Source organism: Oxyura jamaicensis, chromosome 3 (assembly GCF_011077185.1).
Source record: "Oxyura jamaicensis isolate SHBP4307 breed ruddy duck chromosome 3, BPBGC_Ojam_1.0, whole genome shotgun sequence".
Lineage (NCBI taxonomy): Eukaryota > Metazoa > Chordata > Aves > Anseriformes > Anatidae > Oxyura > Oxyura jamaicensis.
The window spans coordinates 62,152,311-62,177,718 of NC_048895.1; the positions used below are offsets into that span (position 1 = coordinate 62,152,311).

At 38.2% G+C, this 25,408-nt stretch overlaps 1 long non-coding RNA gene across 1 annotated transcript; it reads right to left on the reverse strand.

Moving 5' to 3' along the window:
- Positions 1 to 37: 37 nt before the first annotated feature.
- LOC118163548 lies at positions 38 to 18,351 on the reverse strand. The gene is made up of 3 exons (XR_004749102.1): positions 17,788 to 18,351; positions 7,989 to 8,084; positions 38 to 1,898 (listed from the first exon to the last, which is right to left on the reverse strand). It is a non-coding gene; the product is annotated as an uncharacterized LOC118163548 (long non-coding RNA).
- Positions 18,352 to 25,408: the final 7,057 nt, after the last annotated feature.

Sequence of the window (25,408 nt, forward strand, 5' to 3'; positions counted from 1 at the left end):
AAAAAAAAAAAAAAAGGAACAAATGTTAATTTGTTCACAAATATTTTGAAATCCCATCCTGAAATTATGTTTATTTTTACAGTCCTAGAGAAAAACTGAAAAAGTCTTTCATGAAAAAAAAAAATGGAGTTACTTGAGCTAGTTTGTAGGCACTAGACTATATAAAGCATTTTAAATGCCTGAGATGGAAACAATTATTTACTGACAGCACTGAACAAACAATTGGCACTAAACAAATAGAAGTCTAATTCCTGACATATTTAATCAGTTCTATTTGGAAAAAAAATCTTGTGACTTCACAGAAAACTGTGCTGGAACAAAAAATGTATACAGGTACAGACTTCAGGGTCTAACTTTGTAGTAACAGAGAGATAAAATGTCCAGCACAGAGCCATTCATACAATAAAGCACCTATAAGGCCAGTAGCTCTCCACTGTCACAGCACAAGCAAAAAATGTGTCTTTCTGAATGCAAAAGTATTAACATAAGCTCTGAAGATCAAGTAAAAAGATTATTTGAGGTTTTCTAAACTTAATTACCTTGTTTTATTATGACAAAGAGAATAGCATAGGTTGTCAGCATACATCTTGAAATTAAATCTGTGTACTATGTAAAGTAATACCCTCCCGCTTCCATGGCACTACTGTTGACTTCCTGAAACAAGATACAACAGGAACAGCACAGTTAATCATATTCTGATGTCAGAATTTCTCAGAAGAGGTGATTTTAAGAAACAAACTTTCAACACCACAAACCTTGTGAAAATCCTTTTGTAAGTTAGAATCTTGGTTTAAAAAGAGTCATGTCACCATAAAGAAGGACCTACCCACATCTCAGCCTTGGATCACAGGTGCAGGAAAGGTGGCTGCTGAGTACCAGACCAAGCATGCCTGTACAGCTGTGGAGCTAAAGCTGAACTGCAGTTTGACTGGTACAGATCAGGTTTTTACCCGTCTTCAGGCCAAATCTACAGCAAGGCATACTAATTTTAGGGTTTGTCTGCTCACAGGTTTTTCAGATATTATCTTGAGCTGTCTACATGCTAATGCAGTGCTGATAAAGCTATTTTAAAATGTGTGCCAGAACACAATTCACATACTGAATGGTGGCAGAGGTGTTAGAAATATGGTCCTGTGTATACACTGACAGCAAGTTGTGTTTAGTGCTGCTGCTGAGAGGAAGTAGGCAAGTCAGTACCAAAGAAAAAGTCTTTAGCTTTGCATTTAGCACATCAAGGCTTTGCCTGGGCTTGGAGGGATTGCTGAGCCAGCCCCGGTGTTCTGCCTGCAGCGCTGTCTTTTGCAGCTTACGATCACAAGATTCAATTCTCCCTGGCCTTGTGCCTCAAGAAGTTGCCTGAAGAAGTCAACACCCCTCCTTTTCCAGGGCACCTGCTGCCCACCTGCATGCTGGCACAAGGATTTCCACAACCATTCACTTATTCAGCACAAGGATCTGATCCAGCTAAAAAAATAGACTTGGATGTTGGGGTGTTTTGCTGTTGTTGTTAAAAAAAAAAAAAAAAAAAAAAGTTCGTTCCATGCTCTTTTCCCATGCAGAGCTGTGCAGATGCCAGTGTTAGCACAAAAGCAGCAGCACTGCTGATATCTGCCAAATCACAGCCAGAGGGGCAGTGTCTTGTTCCAGCAAAAGGTGTGTCCAACAGGCAAATAATTACAGATAAACCTGCCAAAACTGGAATTACAGATGACATTTCCCATAACAGCAAGGAAAATTACTGGAATCTCTCACCTCAGGCAGTATTCCTGTGGCCGGCACCATCACACTTCACATCTCCAGACCTGTGTCCCTGCAGGCTGGCATCACTGAACTTACTTCCACAGGTAGAAGACTTTTACAACTTTCTTATGTCAGGCACACACACACACACATGCTTTCTGCAAGAGGAAAACACCATCCAAAATCCATCTGAGAGCTGTGAGGCTCTGTGTAACACTTTTGACAAAGGGTTGTAAAATAAACCTCAGTCTGCTGTCCACATTTGGACACATTTGTCCTTTACTTTCTAAATGACTGCTTACAAATTTTTAGATTTCTGAAGTGCCCCTTTTTTTTTGTCTAAGTATAAAAAGAAGGGAAAGATTAACACTTTGTTAACAAAAACCATGTGGTAGTCACACCTAACCGTTATCTCCCTGACTGTATCACATATTTTATCTACCCTGTGTGAAACAGTAGCATTGTATTACTACAATACCTGCAATCAGTAGCAGGGAATATGCTCTGTACTGCACTGGAAAAAGTTTATAAATGAAGCTAATATACATATCAACCTGTTTGAAGAAAAATGTCTTTTAAATAAACAGAAACAACAACTAGGAAGTAATCAGCAAATTATCATATACACAGAACTTTTCAGCTGTCAGTATACATTTTATTCTGTAATATTTATTCTTCTTTTCTATGTTAGCATAGTTCAAAGTTTTTGTCAGATACAAAGCCATATGCAGACATGTGCATTTGGTCCCGAAGCCAGTACAGATTATACTAGGTGATACTAGTATAGATAGCAGTAGATGATATCTCTGGGCCAGATCAGAAGCTGGAGGAAATTGGCTTCAATGTAGCTCTGACAGTTTATACCAGCTGAGAATCAAGATTGCTATCTCTATGTGAAATGGAGTTTCAAAGGCACATCAGAGTGCTTTTATAAAATGGTTTCAGTTCCTTCAGCAAAGATTTATCTTTATATGCCCCAGCTCTCCAATAGATGGTTTCCTACTTTTTCTTCCCCTTATTCCAACAGTTTTGTTGATAATTTTCTCTTCAGTTTCTGTGACACAAAGTTGAATTTAACTTGTTACATCAAATACTTAGAAATAGATCTAAAAACAGATTTCGGCATCTACAACTAACACACATGCACCCAGAACTGTGCTCCCAGTAGTGTATGTAGGATGATTACACACCCCAAATATTATAAGAAAATGTTATATGGTGAACACAGAATTGCCTATTCACCAAGTACTACTGATACTCAAGGAGTATCCAAAATTCCCATTTCTCTAATGTCCTCTAACCAGGACTCACAGTCTCTAATCCTCCACAGAACAATGCATTCACCTGTCTCTAAATAGCATATCAAGCTTCTCTCCAGTGGGAGTTGGTGTTGCTTGTGCCCATGTGCCAACTACACTGGCTTAGCAGTTGCTTCATGCTCACAAGAATTGGATGTATTTGGTTCAATATCCCATCACTTAGAGATTTCAGACTGACAACTCCCACCACTCAGGAAAGTACTCTGGTCAGGCTGGAGAGCAGGACAGCTGCATGTCTCCTCCACTGCTGTGGAAATGGAATCACAGAATCACAGAATCACTGAACTGTAGGGGTTGGAAGGGACCTCAAATGATCATCGGGTCCAACCCCCCTGCCAAAGCAGGTTCCTCAGAGCAGGCTGCCCAGGTAGGCGTCCTACGTGAGGGGACATGGTCCGTAGCAGGCTGGAGGAACATGGCTCTGCATGGGAGGAGAGGCAAGGAACACAACTGCAGGAGAGGGTCTGGGGGAATTTCCTCTTGAATCTAGTGATCCTGCCTTTTGTGAGGGAATCACAGGCTGTCAGGGCATATCCATAAAACAGGGTACCTCATGGTAGCCTCTGTCCTATATTCTGCCTTATTCTGCACAGTACAGAGCTGGGATGCTCCAAAGTAGAAGTACAGGACTGCACTGAATTTTCAAGTCTGACAGGTCTGACAGAAAGACAGGAAGGCCCAGTATACTATATATATACCCTTCAGGATTAGGAGGCAGTCCTCTGCACAGCAAGTTTTCTGAAACAAGATCTTAATCTTGAACTCTCTGATGTGAGCCTTACTCCTCACAGATATCTCCATTCTTTATCCAGATGCCTTCATGTAACAGGGGAAGGAAAGGCTTGTTTTGTGGACTAGATTAAAGATTAGCTCTGGTACCACATTTTTTATTAAAAGATTCAATATTTTATTTTTTCTTGACCTGCATTTGTTACATTAGAGAGTCATTTCTCAAATTCAATTAATTACTTGACTGAACCCTTCTCACTTCTGGATTTCCGTTGATATGTTTTAAATTCTTCAAAGTAATAAAGTTCATCAAAGTACTCGAGCACATGTTGAACCTTAAGAATGTTCTCAAGGCAGTCTCTCTTCAGAGGTGCTCTTAAGCAACAAGGTTTATGTATATGTTAACAACTGGGTTGCTGAAAAGAGGATATACTGCATCAGATCCCATCCTGATCTAGTTGAAGCCTCTATAAAAGGATATCAAAAGCAGTGACTATTGGATTAGGCTGTTAACCTTACTGCTTTGAGACTAATCTGGGAAAAAGACTAATGTGCTTAATTCTACAGTAGGTCCTTAGAAACTCACATTATTTCTTCTTTACATGTAAAGATACAAGGTATCTTGTACTATGAAAAATATGTTTGTACTAACAATTTCTTTAATGCAATTTCATTATTAAAAAAAAAAAAAAAACAAAAAAAAAAACAGCAACAATCTACAAGGAAGCTTCTTGCACTTACGAAGCCTAAAGACACTTAAAATAATAATATTAATTTATGTTATCTTTATCAAACATATATATTAGAACAAATTATCTGCTGTGACTTGTTTGGAACAGAATGATTAATCCCAGGAGCACTGGTTGAGATCACCAACACAAGCTGCACTGACAGTAGAGCACCATTTATGGCTTGAGAACACTTAACAGCTTCTGATAAATAAATGGGGTGTTAGATTAATTAGTATTTGTGAAGTGCTCTGACTTCCTAAGATGAAATGTGTCAAAAGTGCACATGCTTATTTCTTATTGTGTTGCATTTTATAATGAAAAGCAAAGAATTTTCCAGAATTGCAAACAAGTGCTCATTAAGCAAGAGCTTTAATTATTGCATAATAATGGGAATGTTGTGCACTACATCTGGAAACATCTGCTAGTGCACATGTAACAAACATTTTGCTTCTTATGTTCAGTTGTTGATCTCTGACTAGTGCTTGTCAGGCAAAGGGCTAGAGGAAAGCTCAGAGGGAAGGACACCTAGTGAGGAGGCTGCTGCCCTGGTACATGATGCTGAGCTTGGGTTCTGCACCATGTACTCTGATGCTATCAGAGGGGGCAAGGGTTTCTTAGCCCAGCTCTCCCCAGCTACATCCTAGTTTTCAGAGAGAGTACAAGAGGCTCCAAGTCTTTCAGAATTAAAGAGACTGACCTTTATATCTGAATATGCAGCTTTCAGGATGAAGGTGAAGACGCCTATAAAGCAGGCTGCCTGTGAACCTGCAGTCCATCTCAGAATTAATAGTTTGTACACCTGTGTTCTGAGACAAATGCTTCTTCCTCATACTTTAAATAAGCTCTAGACTAGATCACACCAGAAATCTAGCACTAGAGTTTCTGTCTCTCTTTGAGCAACACCAAGTGTGCTGTGGCAACCTGTCCTGGATAAGTCATCACTGATGTTGTCTCCATTTCTTTACCATGATATGTGTGGGATGCAACTGAGAAAGTGACCACTGAGAAAAAGCAGACCTTGCTTTTGTCCACTGTTACTTCATATGATCTTCCAAAAACTGTACAGATTTTTATGCTTGGTTTAAATTCTAGGAGATATTTTTTCTAGAACTTCTGAAGGTCATGGTTGCCTGATACACTCTACTAGACAATAGACAGTTTTCTTGCTCTGGACCCAGTCTACCTCCTGACCTCCTGACTTCAGCAATCTGGAGAAGATCAAAATAAAGATGGGAAATTCCTAACGTTCACTGTAGAGGGAGAAAAAGGTCTACCACTGTGTTTCTCAAAATAACACAGTTACCTTTTTATCTCAGTTAGTTAAAAATACGGAAGAATTTGGCAAGCTAGTGTACAATGGCCTGGAAAGCATTTACTGCCTGTACAAAAATTTCCCACAGGGAAAGTTCAGGCTTTCAAAAAGAAATCCTGCAGGAAATGGCTCCTTATCCAGCCATAAGCACCACTCACAAAGTGAAGCTCTGTTGCCCCTGATGACCAAAGGAATCTAATAGTAGAAAGAAATTTCACTTTTAACTAGATTTTTTTCCTCTTTCTGTTTTTTTTCCAGATCTGTGCAACTTTTAGCATATCCGTGGGTTAAGGAATCTTGGCACTTGCTGTATCAACGACACAACTTTCAAGCTGAAGCTCTGTTATCTAAACCATTTTCTAACTGCAACCTAGCTATTTATATATATATTGATCCTATATGGGAAGAAAAATGGCCAGTTTAGTTTTAAATGGCATTAAGTGCTCCTTCCTTTGATAGATTACTCAACAGAATAATGGTTGTATTGTAGTATCTTTTTTTTTTTTTTTTCTTTTTTTTTTTCCTGTGGGTTATTTGCTCAGTTTTGTTCATTATTTCCAGAATTGTTACTGCTGCATCCAATGTATGGGCTGTGATATCTCACTAGCAGCGTACCTATCATGTGTGTATGTGTTCACAAAAATTGTCTGTTTTATCTATTGTAAATATGATTTAAAAATAAGCATGGAACACTGTTTCCTTTGCAGCTGTGTGAAACACAGACTCTTATTTAGTCCTGAAATATTTGGAAAGGTGAAGTCAACAGAGGGTTTGACCTTTTGAAGTTAGGAATCTTGATTCTTTAAACTAATTGTTTGTAAACTTTGCTTGTAAAATGTAGGTTTGAACTGTGAATTATTCACAATTTAATTGTTGAGATTATATGAGATAATGGTAAGCAAAAGATTTGGCCCAAAAAAATATTAAATCCTTTTAGAAGCCTCTAGTTCTAGTAAGACATGCTAAGCCTAGCAGTGGCTTTCAACAATTTTATTGGAAGAAGGTTCTCTCTTGCATGCCTTATAATTTTCAGTCCTTGTTTTTTGTTGCCATTATTTTTTGTTGCCATTATTGCCACCTTGTTCATGCCTTATCTTTTCAGTCCTTGTTTTAGTTCACACCACTGTAGATCATTGTTTAATTGTTTTTTCAACAATCTGAGTATTTATGAAGTAAGGTACACTTTGGAATTTGAATTAACTAATTAAATTAAATTCAAGTAAATTTACTAATTAAGGATATTTTCTTTAGAAAAAAATGTTTTTAAATGTGTTTTTTATGTCCATATTTTAGACCTTCATCTCTTGTAATCTAGCAGTGAAGTTAAGACCTGAATGTGCCACTTCAGTTCAACAAGCAACAAGATGCCTAAAACTCTCATGCTATCCACTTGGCAAAAGTCTTGGCAAAGTCTTTGGCAAAAGTCTGAGTTCCATGAAACTCAGTAGAATTTGAAAATTAGGTGTTCCCTGGTGCTAATTATGGCTTTTACAAGGCCTGATTGTGTTGTTTTTCTGGAATCGTGTCTAATGCAAGTAAAAGGCAAAGAAGGGAAGGGAGCGATCCCTCTCATTACACAATTAGAGCTGTTAGAGCATTCACCTGGAACAGAGGCACAGGCCTGGATTCAATCTTGATCTGCCCAGGGAACAGGCAGCGATGCCAGCACTTGGCAATACTGGAATATGGACCACACCCCTGGCACTGATAGGAGAAGCTGTGTCCCACTAATAACTCAATGAACCAATGTGTGCACAGAGGATGTTCATTCTTACTTGACTGACGGTCTCTTAATTTGTCAGTAAGCATATCTTTCACTAGTCCGTAGATGTTTCTGAAGCTGGTCTCTCCTGCTGCTTTCCTTGAAGTTTCATTCTTGTGCACAGATGTGGAAATGTGTTGGGTCAGAGGGAATCAATGGCACCTCAGCAGGTAGAGCACCTGTGGGGCAGACCTCCGAGTCCATGAAACTCCCGGATGCATCCTAGATTGCACTGCAGCCTGTGGTTATCACATTTATTTGAGAAACTGAAACAACCTTCAAATTCCTGTCTCATCTCAGGCAAAGGATGGACTTGTGCCCTTTATGTGACCCCAAGTGACTACTTTTACCGTTGTATCATTGGCTATGGGAAACAGCGAAGAGGGAAATGTCACCTGCTGTGACTTAGAAAGGGAAGGGCTTGGTTCTTAGGCCCTTAGCACTGAGAAGGATTCACAGCTGGGACAAGGAGCTGGGAAAAATGCTCATCTCTGTGCAAGGATGAAGGAATAAATGTTATTTCTCTCCTTTTATTTTTACTTCTGTCTAAGTTTGTGACTGTACAGAGAGCCAAGACATCTTAGAGCTGCTGCTCCCTAGGTTACAGGCACGTAACCTTTATTGCCACTGTCCCCTGGCACCTCTCAGTCCTGTGCTCCTCAGGTCCCTGCGTGAGCAGGGCTCTTGATCTGTTCAATTTTCCGTTATGCTAGAATTCACTGAAAATTACTGACTTCAAATTTCTTCAGGAAGTTATGAAATGTTTTGGATGTCATGTTGCTCATCATAAGTAAAACCTTTGGGACCTAAACCAGACTAGCAATAAAAAAGATGTTTTATGTTCCACGTTCTCTAATAAAAAAGAGGCAATATCTGCTTTGGAAGGAAGGATTCAGAGGAGTAACCCGAGATGCCTCAGGGAAGAAATACAGATAGAGATGTGCTTCTCTTTGGTGAGGTCCAATTTAGGCCTCAAGAACAGTCCCACCACTGCAACAGTTCCCAACATGAACAAGCTTCCTGACAGGATGGGCCAGTCTGCAAGAATAACCCTCTGCTGATTCCCCACAAACCCGTCTGGTTACAAACCCATTTGGGAGCCCTTCTGCACTCCTCCTGACCTGGGGAAAACCTCAGCGGGATATATTTCAGTTATGACTGGCCTAAATTTCTCACTGAATCTTTCACTGCATGATTTTGATTGAGATATGACTAATGGGAAAATGGCATGTACCTTCCTCCCTTCTGACTATCTGAGATAAAATCCAAGCCTAATTCCTTCAGCAAATAACTTTACAGGGTGAGCTCAACTTTCCTGTTTTCCAGATTAACTTGGGTTAATTAATAATGAATTCTTAGTCATTAAGCAAAAGGTAATTCATTAGAGAAAAATTTCCTTCTGTCATCTCATTTTTCATCATTGTCCAAAGAGAATTTTAATTTCGTAATAAAAAAAAAACAAATATTTTTATTCCAATTTTAAAAAGAAAATCTTGCCATACAGTTTCCCATACTTTGGCAATTCTTGCAAAACTCTACAGTTAATAGAAAACAATCCTAAAGCAGCCCTGACCCCAAGAAAGGGAAAATAAACTTTGCCCATTTCACCCCCCTTTTTCTCCCTTTCTGCCATATGAGCACTACTTGTATTTAGTATGCCGGCACAGCAGTTTGAATCTAGACTTTGTCATCAGAGGCAACCAGTTATGGGAGCAAGGACATTAGTTTCAAAACATATGTTTTCCCCTGCAGTCGTTTTTGGAGGGCCACAATCAGGGAGTACTTGTAGAGTAATGTACTCCCAGAGAGTGGAGGTGCCCCAGGTTGATTATTTATGATTTCAGTTCTATAAATTTAGTGACATTTTGGTGGTGACTAACAGTCTAAGTATTTAACCTGTCTAGATGTAACACAGACAAGGTCATATTAGTCAGAAAGGTAAGCAGCAAATTTGATGTACTGGAGGGGCTGGGAAGATGATATTGACTAAAAGATGCCAGCGTTCATTTATTAAAGTTACTCCAGTTCCAGGAATCTCGAAAAACAGGGATTTGATTGTACATAGTAGTGAGCCTGATATGGCTGTGATGTAACTGTATCTGCGAATTATTGTTATTATACTCTGTTTTCTATTGCAGTGTATGATAGTGCTTAGGAGCGTACAAAACAGAGCCCTGTTCCTTATAGCTCTATCAAAAAATAAAATAAAATAAAATAAAATAAAATAAAATAAAATAAAATAAAATAAAATAAAATAAAATAAAATAAAATAAAAACTCAATCACTTTGTGTTGATTGTTTGCTCCGGACACCAAAACTCCCTCTAAAAAGAGACAATTAAAGCTTTCGATTTCTGTGTTTCCTGTCAAGACACTGAGGGAGGAGGTGAGTGAGGTTTGGGACTGCAAATATTTTCAACCGTCTCAGAGCTTGTTACATCGGAAGTGAGGCAATTCACAGGGCAGAATACTTTGTACCTCCTGGCAGCTGTAGCTTTCCTTGTTTAAAACTGCCTTGTTTGCAAAAGGGCTACGCATGGGTGTACATGAAAGCAACTAAAGCTGTTATTCACAAGGTTCCTGAAATACATTAACCTTGTCTTGGAATGGGGCAGGGATTTAGTTTAATGGTTACAGCAGGGGCAATGAGATTCTTGAATTGAACTCCAGCTTACATCAATATTTAACTTTGAGGAAGGCTAGAATTCAGAGAGCTGTTGCTTTTTACCCTTGTTTTAATTAGTATCTTTCTCCTTTCCCAAGATATTTGAAGGTTGTAATGAGAAATATTTAGATCCCTCTTTCCATATTCATTGGATATACTGATATTATATTTTATTAAAGAGTCTCAAATAGCTTACATCCCACTCTTAATAACCCTATGCATTACAAGCTTCTGTTTCCTCAAGCTACAGACAAATCCTATTACAGGGAGTAGATTAAACTGGGCCTTGACAGATCTTTGCAATTCCCTGACAAAAAAAAGGACAAGTTGTCTTACTAATAAGATGACATCATGATCACATTAATACTATGCATTTCAGTGTTCTCAGATACAACTTTTATGCACACCCCCTCTAGCAGGCACATTACCCAAATAAAAATGAAGCAGTTTTCTTGTAACAATAACCTAACTATTTAGCAGAAAGAATTACTTTGGATTCACATTGTGTGAATGAGCCATCAGTCAATAACAACTGCATGCTTGATCATGCCCTCTGGCTCCGCATCCACAAGGGATCCAGCTCATCCAGATTTGCTTCTGCCACTATGAATGATGCGTACGCCTCTGTGTACAAACATGAGCCTGGAACAGAGGGCAGAGCCAGAACTGGCGGAGGGGAGCACAAAGCAGCATTATATTCAACTTTCTCTTGGGTTCCAAGAGCCCAAGTGTAGTGGAGGATAGACCTTAGGTTATGAACACAAGGGAAAAGCATTACAGTGCAGAGAAAAAGATCCCTTTAAAATGCTCTGAGCTCTCTAATAATCCCTAATATAAAGTTATAAAGTCTTTTTTTTTTTTTTTTTTTTTTTTTTTTAATCAACAAAAACCAGCCTGAGTGGTCAGCTGCTTGTAATCAGTTTTTAAAAGGGGCCATGTGAATTCTTCTCATTATTTTGATATATACAAGGATAAAGAGAACTGGTGACACCACCAGTAGCAAATCAGCATAGAGAGCAGAAATCTGGGAAGAGCATGCTTTCCAGAAGCTGTCCTGCTGTCAGGATTTCCCACTACTAGAGAATACCCAGGAAGATCAGTGATAGAGAACAGAAAGCATGGGGAAATCCTCAGTTCCTTGGATGTTGCTGCAATAAAGTTAATAAAACCATAAATAGCATATACAAAGTCAGGAGACTGGAATTCTTACAGTTTTCCCAAAGACAGATCTATCAACAGACTTATAAAAAATACCAGCAAATGATTATTGCTGTTTCCCAGTAAAGGTAGCTGAAAACAAAACACACAGATCATTTTTGCTGTTTCTCAATGAAGGTAGCTTACAACAAAACCTTAAATGTTATGCTGTCCAAGAGAAAGGCAACAGTGACAGAACAGATCAATCACAAGCGGTTGCTCGGAAGAGGGAATATAAAATCATGCCCAGGCTTGTTTAAGTGCAGTCTTAAGATGGATGTTCTTGAGAGAGGAACAACGTGACCTCACAGTTAGCCACAGTTAGCCACAGCTGTGCAGTCTTCATGGGGAAGAAAGGGTGTTAGAGAGCAAATGTGGAAATGATTCACGGGTATCTTGAAAAATTAATGTAGGTTACTTCAGCATTGCACTAGATAAAAATGGCACTGACCTTTTAGTTCAGATAGAAAGCCATTCATAGAGGAAACGTGAACAGGTAAGCACAGTTCTGGATACTATTTATTATTTATGTACTTAGACTACAATATACTTGTCAAAACAAACCTGTGATGACACCGAAGGAACTCAGACCCAAGCAGCAATTGCAAATGACCTGAACTCTTCATGGATATAGATACATTCCAGGTTGTCTGGTATGGATAATGAATGTCTGCACGCTCTCCCAGATGCTACCTTGGTGCTAATAAATTGTTATCTAGAAAGATGTTATAGTGCATCTCTGAGCTTTGCAAATACAACAATACAAATTTTCCAGTAACTTTTATGCCTAGCTAACTTTTTGTATCCTTTTATATTAAAGATTGTGCTTATCTCCCCCTGGAAATGTTCTTTGGTTACGCCTCCATGTGATAAAGCACAGAAGTAATAAAGCACTAGTTTTCTGTTACCTGTCAAAAACAACCATATAGGACTCAACTAGTACGCTTTGAATAGTTTGTAGAACAGTTTATTCACTATAAATAGCTATTCATTGTGTTTCAGAAACTCTTAGAAGCCAGCCAAAGCATTGTAGACACAGCAAGGCCACTGCGTGTTTGTCCACTCTTAGTAAATAACACCTCCTGAGGTAGCACATCAGGCTTTCTTCCCACTGCTCTCAACTGTATCAAGCATAAAATGCACACAGATAGAGTCATGTCAGGCAGGGAACAGGGCTGGATGGAGAGCAAAGGTACAGCAACGAACCTTCCCCATCGGTAACAGCCCCCTCCGTTGGTGAGATTAGCAACAAGTTAAAAATCTCCAGTACTTTTTCCCTGCAGCCCACAGGATGGTAGTGAAACCTCCATTTTCCAGGGAGTCTGACTGGGCAGCTGCAAGAAGAGTGTCCTTCTTAATGGGTGATAATGACTGTAAGCACAATTTGTTCAAAGGTGTCTATTAACATACTGCTGAATCTATGTTTCTAGAGTTACAAAATGGGGCAGTGGTCAAAGCACTCTCCTTGACAGGCTACAGTGTAGGCTGTGCAATAAAGACAAATAGAATAGAACTGCCTTAGGATAAATATGCTTTGTGACAGAAGAAAACAGATTTTTTTTTGAATCAACAGATACAAAAAAATAACCTTTTGCTACCTTCAACAGCTAAGGCTGAATCTTCATATAGGAGTATAGATCCATTTCTTCTGTTCATTTTGACAGCTATTTGTTTTTCCATTGCAACAGAGTGGCAGACAAATGATCATGCTCAGGTGCTAGTTCAATAAAATTTGGGGCAGGTATATGAAATCTGAAGCAGATATATAGATATAATAGTAGCTTGGGATCCTGTTGCCAGATCCATTTAGTTGTATTAAAACTCATCATGTTTTGCCAATCACAATTTTGTTTGCTATTTAAGACTGACATTATTTTAGGTTTGTTATTCACTCCCTGATGCTAGTTATACCAGTGTACCAGTGACTGGAGTTCTGACCGATATTTTTGTTCATGATCTTTCTGTACACTTTTTTCTTTTATTTTAAGAAAACATAGCAGGGAAAAAAAATGCATAAAAAGTCACAAATTCAAAGTTAAGGTTTCCATGGCAACTTTAAGTCCCTTGTGTTGCATTGTACATGCACTAAAAATAAACATGTAATGAAGCACCATATTTCCTATGTCAAGGAGAGCAAGTGACTGCAACTTCGGTCTTACTGTTTACAGCCCCAATGTTGCAGGAATGTAGCTTTACAGTGATACAGACACACAGTGCACAGTGCCTATTCACAGTGAGTACATCTGGACCGCTGGGTGGGCACTGCTGACATGCACCAGCTGGGGCTGGGCCATCCATGTACTTACCTCAGGAGGTGTGCCGCATGGAGGCACCCCGTGCATTCTGGGGATAACATGTTCCCATACAGTGCAGGGGCTTACAGCAGGGCTCCCATATAGCTTCAGCAGTGCCAGAAAGAGGGGACAGGGATACCACTGACCATGTGCAGCCTGTCATTGGCATCTAGTCACAAACACCAGAAGGAGCAGCAATACAATCTGAGAGTACTTTTATATGGGAAAAATAAAAAATAAAAAATAAATCATTTGAAATTCCAAGCAAATCAAGAGCTAAAGCATCAGAAAGAGCAAAATAAGGAACAGCAGCATAAGCAAGGAACTCCCTTTCACACTAGGAAGGGAAGAAGTATTTAGTAAATACTTCTGGTCCTCAAATAAATTTAAATGCAGACAAGAACTTGTAAGCACAGATAAATCTGTTTCTAAGCTATTTTTCCTCTTCAGAGATTGGGAAACCTAGAACTCTAAGTACTTAAGCAGTTCCAGTAATTATTTTGTATGAAGGTATCCTCAAAACCAGCTGAGCCACTGGTAGTCAGTCACCCAGAATTTATTTCCTTTTAATGTCATGCCTGTGCATACCTGCTTGGTGCCCTTTGTCACAAACTATTGCATCTTTGAACAAGGGGGTCTTTTCTTCTATGCAGAGGACATAGCATGAAGCACTATGTGGTTTTACCTCATGAAAAGGTTTGGAGATGCTATAATGCTAGTAATGTATCCCATAAGCCACACTAATACACTTTTGTTTGATCTGCAGTTATATCTATATCAAATATAATATCAAATATAATACAAATACCATCTTTTGTACCACTCCATTTGAAATAAATGGGTATCTGAAGGGTGACTGTGGCATTAGTTGAGTTTAGTTTACGAACAAACAAAACAACAACAAAAATCATAGCATGCAGACCACGACATGGCAACATGCATGGTGTACATGCTCACAGTAAGGACCACAGACAATAAGCAAAAGAATCAAATATATTTATTTCTGGAACAGGACAAGGAGGCAATAGCTCTTTTACTGAACCGTTTCTTGTGTTTTGGAAAGAGGAAACCCAGATGTACCCCTGACTAATACTTACAGTTTATGAAATCAGTTTAATTTAATGAGTGTGTCTTAAAAATATGATTCCAGTCCTACAGGGTAAAACACTTCCTGAACACTTGTATGTGAATGGTATGGTGCTGGGACTTAGTACATTTTGACTAAGAAAGCAGTTGTGAGTCCATTTGCTATAATGTTTACACAGTACAAGGGACAGGACAAGGGACAAGGGATCTCTCACCTACAAACTCGATGTTGATGTTAATGAGAAGTACATGTGAAAGCCTCAGAAACAAGAACTGAATGTAGTCCATCTCCATGACAGGTGCTAATGGCCATCTGCAGATGTGAGAGCCTCTCTCCGAATGTTTTGTTGAAATGGCACACTTGTGAAACAGCACGCTTCAACAGAAAAATAAATAAATAAATAAATAAAATAATAATATTGAAATGCTCTGACCAGCTCAGCTGCAGAACCGTGATACACACTTCTGTTGTAATTCTAAAATTACTCTATATAACACAGTCATTCTCAGCATAAAAACCTTATTTCTGGGAAGTTCACACCTTTTCACAATCATCCTTGTTAGCTGATTCACTTACTTACTTATTTTCTCTCTTTCATGAACCACAGAATTAACTGAACAATTTCATGCAACAGTAAATGTTCTGTGAAGATAACAATGTCAGGGTCATATGCCTATTGCTTCCAAACCTAAGGGTTTAAAATTTAAGTTTGAGTCACAGACAATACACACAAAATATTTAGTATAGTGCCATTCTCTATAAATAGCTTTACTGGCTCATCTGAAGTCTTACTGATGACTGGTATTAGTTTTCAGAAAAAGTAACGTTAGAACTGGCCGCTCTAGAGCATGTACCTCAAGTGAACTCAGATGTAGAAGCATACTTTCCTTTTTCCAAAGAGAAAACTGTGATGGCAGCTGTATAGCAGAAGCTATTTCACACAGATGTTATTGAAGGCGGGGTCTGCATCCTAGCTACAGTTCAACATATGGTACACTAGCTGCAATTTTATTTTTCTATCTTTACTACTCCTGACTACAGTTATTTATTCCTGACTATTGCAAGACTGAAAGAGAAGCAAGACAGAAAATACTCCAGCATTGCAACAACCATGTAAGACACAGATAAAGATCCACTTTCAAAAGGATTATGTATTTTAAGACACCTCCTGGATGCACTCCACCGAGCTGGAGGTATGCATCGTGGGGACATGCCACACCTGCTTCCCTGCAACCTTGGCCTCCTCCAAGTGACTGTAGGATAAGGTGACCCGGACCTATCCAGTGACTGTACTGAGGTCAGTTAGAGAATACACAGTTATCTTCTGCCAGGGCTCAGTGACAAGCATTGAGAAGTGGTGATATCTTTCTGCTGCAGTTAGCTATGTCCTGACAGAGGTCTATGCAAACAGCCTCTTGAAGAGAATAAAGAACAAAAAGCAGAAGAATGTTTTCTGTTTATCTTTTCTTTAACTGTATGACCTCTATCAGGCTAAGTGCAGGTGTAAAAGCAGTGTAATTAGATGCATCTTAACACTTCTCACCTGCTGCTTTTATCTCCTCTAGACTGAGGATATCACTGGTTGGAGAGAAAACGAACACAAAACCCATGCAGTCAGAATGTTTCTGCTTGGTAAAGCAGTGCCAACACTTGACACATGGAGCCAAGTTTCTGACAGGATTAATCAATGAGAACTTGGCTTGCCTTGATAAAATATAAACAAAAAAACATCTTAACAAGATGTCTTTGCATCATACTTAGAAGGGCAGTTCTCTGTCCAGTGCTCTCTCACCTCTCATCTCACACCTCAGGGCATATAGTGTGCTGTCCCTGTGTCCTATTCCACTCCACACAAGTATTTTATCTTAGCAGGCCTCTTCAATATTTGGCCTTCCTGTTTATCCAGAAAAAATTATCCTGCCCTCTCCCTTGGGAGGTGTCTCTTTCCTCTTTTCTTTGCTCCCAGGCCCTCAGCCCTATTTACATCTTTCAGAAGACTCTTGCAAACATCTTGATCTCTCACCCCCAAACTCTTTACAATTCCTAGTAAGAAAGTCTGTGTATGAGAGCATGTACTCATTATTTCACTGATGCTTGTGCACTGTTTGTTCTTTATACTTAACTCTTTATTTCTGTATATCTATTTCCCCCCCCCTCTGTAATTCTTGGGGAATACCTCATTTTTACGAGATCTGTACCAAGAACTACATATTGTATTTTGGATCAACTGCTTGTTACTAATTATTTAAGGGGTAAGTGATCATGTTAGAATCACCTGAAAAGAAATACAGATGAACTGCCAGAGCCCAAATGAATATTTGACAATATTATAATTGAACAATATAAATTTGTGACACATCAATCCTAGTAATTATGTGTCAAAGTTAGATCCATCTACGTTAAAAAGGCTATTACAAATGTTATACTTGTTTAAAATAGTTGAGAAAATACATTTTCCTTGGACCACGTAAAAAGAATGAGAAATCTCCAAGGTAAGTTGCAGAAACAAAATTCCTGTGTTGAGGATTACCTGATATTACAAAGATTCAGACTGGAGTAATAAGACCATTAATTCTATTTTTCTTTAGTTTCTATGCTTTGTGGTTTTGTGCTTTTATACATATTTACACAGTACCTAACTGTTAGTGGGTGCTTCTATAAAACAGTTTACTATTAATAATGAATATCTGAGGTGAGGCTGACAGAAGGAGGAAAAAAATATAAACAACTGATGCAGCTAATATGTTGACTATTAATTATCATGAGTGATTCATTCAGTTCTATACCTAGACATAAAGTCAAACTGAAAGATGAAAGGGTAATTTAGAAAAAGACTATGACTTACACAGTTATCAGCTGCAGTATCTGAGACCTCAAAAACTGGCCTAATTACAGCTCATCTAAAAGATACCAGGGCCTTATCCTCCAGAGGAAGTATTAATGGAAGATTACCTGCTTTTCAAAGCCAGTAAGCCCATCTGCAGGTTCCATATCAGCTCCCACCAGACATACATCTTTTTACACATGGGTGGTCTGTCACGTGATGATTGACTCCATCTTGACAAGAAAAGGGATAGAAAAATTATCACTTTGTGCAGATATGACCACTTCTGACTTTGGCAGGTGAGGCAGGCTGGATTGCCCAACATGGACCTAATTGCAGAAGATAATTTTTTTTCAATGCTTCCATTTTCACAAGCACCAGCCAATGTATCTGCCCTTTCTGTGTAGATTAATCCCCTCTCAGATTATGACTTCTGCCCTATTTCTTCCATTGAGACCAGCCATAGAGGCAGCGCTTTTATTCCGTAGTGCTGGATGCTGCTGAGAGTTACTTTGCAAAGTAGTGCTGAGTAGTACTTTGCTACACGAACACAGCTACTTGTAGCTAGGGTAGTTCTCACTGTAATCAAGAACATCACACTTCTGCCCTTTTACTAACATTATATGCATGATCAAAGACAAAAGAAAAATTGTCCTGCCAGGATACTGGCAGGATTATAAATAGAAACTTTGGTGTTCAGGTGGTTTGAATGTCAAGACCTAAGCAAGCTGAAAAGAAAAAGAAATTGCCCAGAATTCAGATGCTGACAAAGTTACCTCATATGGTAGTCACTGGGTCCATGAGATTCAAATTTCCTCAAATAATAAGTTCGATTACATACTTCCTCCCTTCCCAAAAGCTGAATCAGCATATGGTCTGTTTGACTGAGGCATTCATTACAGCCATGTGGCCTGTGATGAATTCACACAGATTATTTCTAAACTTGCTTAGTCTTGATTCTCTCACAGAGGAAGAAGTCTTGCTTTGTGAACATGAAATTCATCTGAAACAAAGAGCAAGATGTGCTTTGTTCTCTTGCTATACCAAATAGAGCCAATGCTCACTCAAATGTATTTACTAACAAAACAAATGCTTTCCAAAAATAAGGTAGGAGAAAGAATACAAACAACTAGTTACCAGATTGGTCTCTAGGCTATGATTTAAAATACCTTTTCGGTGCACCTGAATGTTGCTGAAGTTGGAAAAAAAAAATCAGCCACCACAGACTCACTTGAATAGTAAAGGACTGGCAGATGTGGAACCTGAATATTCAATAACTACTGAGCAGAAACAGTAGGTCTCACAGTGTGGGACTTTTTTTTTTGTTTGTGTTAATTATACTAATTAGAATTAGAACTTCCACCACTCACATTTCCTGCAGCTGCGTGGTGCTAGCTGCTATTGTTAGCATTCACGGAAAATACTCCAACAGAGGGCACCAAGAAAATTACTTACAATCTGAACACCCACACAAGCCTGTCACGTTGGAAAGACTGCAGACAGCATAACTAATAAAGTTATTGTGCTATTTTGAAAGAATAATAGCATGTTTGAAGAGACCATATTAACCCTGTTGTAAAGTATTGATTGCACTCTGTAGTAAAGGAAATGAAACAACAAAGACATAGTGTTTTAATTCTTTTCCTGTTTGCTCTTGCTAGTTTTACTCTGTTTCAATTTACACCTATATTTGAGAACACAGAAAATGTATCACCTGTGGTTCACAAAGACAGTTTTATTTTCATAGACACTCTTTCTGCAACTTGATGCTTTTAAGATCTGTACTTCAATTCAAGCAAATGGTAGTGAATATAAAAGAAATCCCTGTCTGAAACTGTTTGGATCCTGATTGTTGTGTTTACTTCTGTTTTAAAAAAGAGTAAGTCAACACAAATATCAAAAGATACCAGTCAATTGGTTCTGGACATGTTAATTTAGATGTGTTACCAAAAAAAAAAAAAAAAAAAAAAAAAAAAAAGGTATAATTATCATCTTAGTCTCTAAGGAAATGTTTAATTCCATTCCAGTGCTTTACAAACAAGCAAAACAAAAAGTGTGCCTTTCGTAACAATTTGCTGTTGTTTTGCAAGCACATCTGCATGCGTACATCTAACAATACAATAGCATTGTATAAAACTGTTCTAGATACGGCTGGGGCAAATACTTAGGATGTTTAAGATTTAACATTTTCACAGTATTTAAAGCCCTGATCCTACCACTAAAATAACCAGATGCAGTGAGTTACAGTAGTTTTGTTTACACTTGATAAAGGCTATTTTCTTATCCTGTGCTAAACTGTAAGTTTAAAGGTATGAGGACAGTTGAATTAGCAGAGAATGATGAACATTGCAAATGTCATCCTTTATGTAAACCAATATATAATAAACAGTTATGATTCTGTTCTTTTGTAAATGAAAATCATTTGTAATCATTCTCTGGGGTGATCTAGTATATGTAAAATCACCTTTCTTTCTTTCTTTCTTTCTTTCTTTCTTTCTTTCTTTCTTTCTTTCTTTCTTTCTTTCTTTCTTTCTTTCTTTCTTTCTTTCTTTCTCTCTCTCTCTCTCTCTCTCTCTCTCCCTCTCTCCCTCTCTCTCTTTCTCTCTCTCTCTCTCTTCCTCTCTCTTCCTCTCTCTCTCTCTTTCTTTCTTTCAAATGATTCCTGTAATTGCATTTCCTTCCTTTTCTATGAGAGTATATGTAAAGACATTTGGCATCTCATCAGCAAGAACAGCAGATGGAGAAAGGCCTTCCTACGTGCTCTGTCAAGGGAATTGCAAGTTTAGGTAGGGTTTTAATAGACATCAAGGATTTAGTGACATACCAAAGATTGCATTCCTGCACTGTACCTATTATTTGTGCCTTTTTCTTTTAATAGAAATGAAAACAATTACTGTGCAGAAAAGATTTAGCTTCTCTTTGAGAGTATCATACCATATGGTATGGGGGATGTATAGCTGACAAAATGAACGTAAAAAAGTACATACACTTCAGATGATGCTAGTTGAACTAAATTTATGTTTCATATTTTAACTGAACTGATAGAAAAGTTTACAAATATATAAAAAAAACTTCATGTGCTAATAGAAATTCAAATAAGACATAAAAATACTTGTTACTAAGCTTGGCTTTATAGAAAATGGCCTTGGGGACCAAAGAACATTTCAACAAAGGCAACTAAGTAAGCACTGCAATTATAAGAATGAAAATTGACAGTTTTTTCAAATAACAGGCTTGTTATCACATGATAGCACATGAAATTGCAAACAGAGAAAATACTTTTTCTCAGTTACTGAGAAAAGAGATTTTCCTGATAGGGCATGATGTTCATAGATGAGGAATGAAGATGTTTGTACTGGCTATTCAAGGACAAAACAAAATTTGGTGGGAGAGCAAACATGCAGCCTCTCTCTTGCATATTGTTCAGGCAGTAAAAAAAAAAAAAAAAAAAAAAAAAAACTGCTGAAGCACTAGACCCTCAGCACACTTAAATAAACAAAAACAAACAAACAAACAAAAATAACCACAAACCAAACCACCAAAACCAAAACAGATGTACTGAGTATGCATTTTTGCGAGTAATTAAACGTGCTCCCAGAAAGCTCCCAGCATGTCCAGGTTTGTGCAGATTCTAGAGCTGGATGGAAAGATTTTGTAAAGGAACTTCAGTGTCCCAAACTTTCTGCCTTTCATGGCATGCATTCCCTCCTTGTTTTGGAGGACAGAGGGAATTGCTGTCATGCTCTAGAACTCACTATGAAATACAGAAGCAACAAAGCTTACAGAGTCGGGTAGACCTTCATCTGCACAGAGAGAGTATTCACGTCTTTGTAGCAAATGTTATTTGTAGCAAATGCAAGGTAAAAAGAAAAAAAAATGAAATAAGATTTGGGGACTTTGGGACTAGAATAGCATTGAAATTATTAGTTATTGTGTTATAAAACACAATGGAGTTGTATCAAGAACACTGCAGCTGCAGCAAGATCTCTTGAATCAGGTTTCAGATAGCTCAGTATCTGGGTGCACAGGGGAGAAACATGAGCTATTAATTGCAATATTAATCATATACTGCCACTGTAGTTGTGCAAGGTAGCACTTCACAGCATGTTTGCAAAGACCAAATGTCCCTTTAGTAATTTCTCATACCGCTGAATTCCTTGTACCAGGCCTCTACACAACTTTGTTTTCAGAAAGAAAAAGAGTGTATTTCACTTCAGCTGCCTGAGCAGATCCATGACCAAAATTTACCATGGTCATATATTCTGAAAGTCACATTCTGTGTATTGCAGTATGACTAAGGTTAAATGCCAAGCATAGGATATGAAGAAGGATCTTGAGGAGCTTCTTTGATCATGTTCCCCCTGCATGTTTTTCCAGCCTTCTCTTTGATCACAAGAGCATTCCTGCCGTGATCTCATCGTCTCCCTCACCAGTGTTTGCTGTCCTGAGACAGCCCTATATCCAGCCGTTGTGTAACCCCATCACAGAATGCCAGCTTAATTTTGACAACATTGAACAAGGAATGTGCCAAGACACGAGCCAATAACAGTATCTCTTCATCTACCTCTCCAGTGGAACACTTCCCAGAATGGTACTAAAACATTTTATGATCTATAATCTTCCTAATTTGCATCCATGAAAACCTTTTGTAATAATCAGTGTGCAAAGAAACACTCAGTCACTATGTTAGTCCTTGTCATGTGTTCAGTCTGCTCCCACTTACCTGTTCTCTGAACTCACTGAATTTCACAGCCATGCAAGAAGACTTGAAAATAAATAAATAAATAAATAGAAAGAAAGAAAGAAAGAAAGAAAGAAAGAAAGAAAGAAAGAAAGAAAGGCCCCATCACTTTCAGAGAGGCACCAAGGCACTGAAATGAATGCAATCAACCCCATGCATCATCAGGTAAGGTCCCTTTCCCTAGTCCAACAAATGTAAAACACAGCCTTTCTTTATTTTCCTTTCAAATAAGGGACACTGAGAGTAGCTGGAAGGTTTGGGTGACTGGAAACAAGACATTAAGGCATTCATTTATAAAATGCCGTTCAAATTCAGACCAGATCATTCCTAAATGAAAGTCACTACCATGTGATGACTGTTCAATGAAAGCTCATATTCTCAGACATCCACATCACAGAAACTGCTGTCGCAGTGGTGGGTAACTTCTGCAAAGACAAAGGACTGCATAGCCTTGATAACTACAATAACCCCTAGTGTTCTGAATGTTTCCCTGGCTGTGTAGATCAGGGCTGAAATACACTAGCAGGGTAGTTTGTGGAAAGTTGCATTTTTGCTTGTTGTGTTGTATCCATACTGGGGATAAACACAGGGCTTTCAGTCTCACAGGGCTGTCAATCTGTCATCTTCCACACACACTGAGAACAGGTTTTGCCTTTTAAAAGAAAGAACACTGTGAACAGAAACTCATCATTAATCAAGGCTTATTTCTCCACGTGGAGGGGAAAGAAAAAAAAAAAAAAAAAAGGCAGAGTCAAGTCACCATCTCCACAATTGGAACTCTATTCCACTTCACAAGCTGTGGGTAAAGAATATAAAGTAAAACCAGAAAGTGTGTCCTTAGAGGGAGGAAAGAGAAGCACTCAGTTCTCTGTGTGGGATATGATGGTCTATGGAAGTTGAATAAACTGGTACAATATACGATGCTATGACTCACAGTGCTGGATGGAAAAGCACTGTATGCTATCCATCAAAAATTTGCTTCAAGACAATCCTTAAAACTTTGAACACAGCAGGATTAGAAGATCACAAACCTCTCTGGAATCTGTGCATGCTGCTAGGCACTCTACCTGCCTTATAGCAACTGTAGTTATAGAAAACTCTTCATGTGTTAACATGATGTAAATTAATGAGATTACTTATAATTTATGACTGGATAGGTAAACTTCCACTTTGTGATCCAAAAGACATGCTGAATTACAATAGCATAAGCCAATAGAATAACCCATCTTTTCCAGGCATTAGAAATGCATATTTCATTGTAAATCCTGCATGACTCAAACCCCTGACTGTTTATGATTTAAAAATTACAGTAAAAGTCATTTTAAGTGCTTGCTAACAATATATTTTTAATCATTTATTACTGACAACCCCCTTGGAGATCTATACTACATAGATAAAACAATAATTAGTGTAGGCAAAAGCAAAGACTAATTTAGAGAGATATTGTCAAGAATAACTTTTGGAACTTAAAGCTTGACACATTTTTAAAATTAAGTTGACTAGTCATTGAAATCCATTATGAGGCAAAGTGTTGTTTAAAGACAGACTCCTCCAAAATAAAGACTGAATGTTTTTTTAGGCCTTGGATTTTGGTCACTTAATATGGGGCATTCTTGCATGACACTGTTTTGTCTGTGTTACACAGAAACCTTTTAGTGGACTTAAAAACTAAATCTTGAAAAATTGTCAAATTTAAGGGCAATTTGTGTTTGTACCAGTATGTGTGTTCTATTTTTATTTTTATTTTTATTTTTTTTCTTACAAATGCTTTCTAAAATGTCCTCAGAAAGTGCTGGGGGGGATTTATGAGATATGGCCCAATTTGGCAAGCCATTATCATCAGGCATGATGAATGAGGCCCCAGTTTCAGTGGGACTATTCACAATACCACGTGGAGAGCCAGTGTTGCTCTACAGAACTCTCATTGATTATATAAAGAAAACAATAAAATGACTAGACCTGAAGTGCTATAAAATGCATCATGTGAGAGCATTGAAAAATAGGCGGAACATATACTCTCTAATCTTTCTGGTACAGTAATTTGTAGATGTTATTTCTAACCTCACATGTAAAAATGTATGGAGAAGTGAGATTTTAAGCAGGCTATACTCTTTATTAAATTAAATATTTAGCAATATGGAATTAACAATTCTAATCATAAACGCCAGGCAACCTCTTTTGATCTGCTACCATAGCTAATTACTCCAGTGGGAATGGAACCAGGGAAAGGGCATTTCAGCTGTGCAAGGACAGGTTTTCTCTGAATCTATATTTTGTCCAAATAAAACCTGTAGTTAGATGGAGTTCGTGGGACTCTTAACCCTTCATCTGTAGGAATTGGATGGTTTCTGATAATTGTTACCTTTTTCTTGCTGCAGAACAAAACTGTGATTTCCTCCAAGATTAACATCATTTAGATTTATATTTTTCTTCTTTTGTTTATCACTGTCTATAATCTCTCCTGGGAAAATTATTTAATGATGTTGTTTTAGTGGTGCTATCTCTCTAGTGCTATCATTATTGTGGTACCATGTAGTCAACAAACATTAAGTAAGTTCTGGAACTCAGGTGGGCACTGTAAAAGGTATAAACCTCTCATTGGGATGCCAAGAACAACACTAACCTTCCAAATTCTTGTGAAAATGACCTAAAAAATAGCTTGGAATTTCTTGGAGACCCAAATCTTGCTGACTATGAAAGCTTCAAAATCACTGGAAGTTACTATGATACACTTTTTGGGTCAGATTCATCCTTAACCACCTCTTGGAAGTGCCTGAGCCTAGAAGAGAATTCTTCCTTTCTTCTCTGGTGGATGAACAGCCAAGAGGGGAGAGGAGTAGACTGGAATGTAGAGAAAGACAGGCTGCAGTCCTACAGACTGTGCTAGCTTTCCTGGAACGTTTTGGATTCACAAAGCTAATAAGCTGATAAGCTGCACGGTCCCAAGCTCAAGGTAAGAAATGGTCAACTCTTAGACAGGAAGACCTCTTTGCAAACTATATCAACAC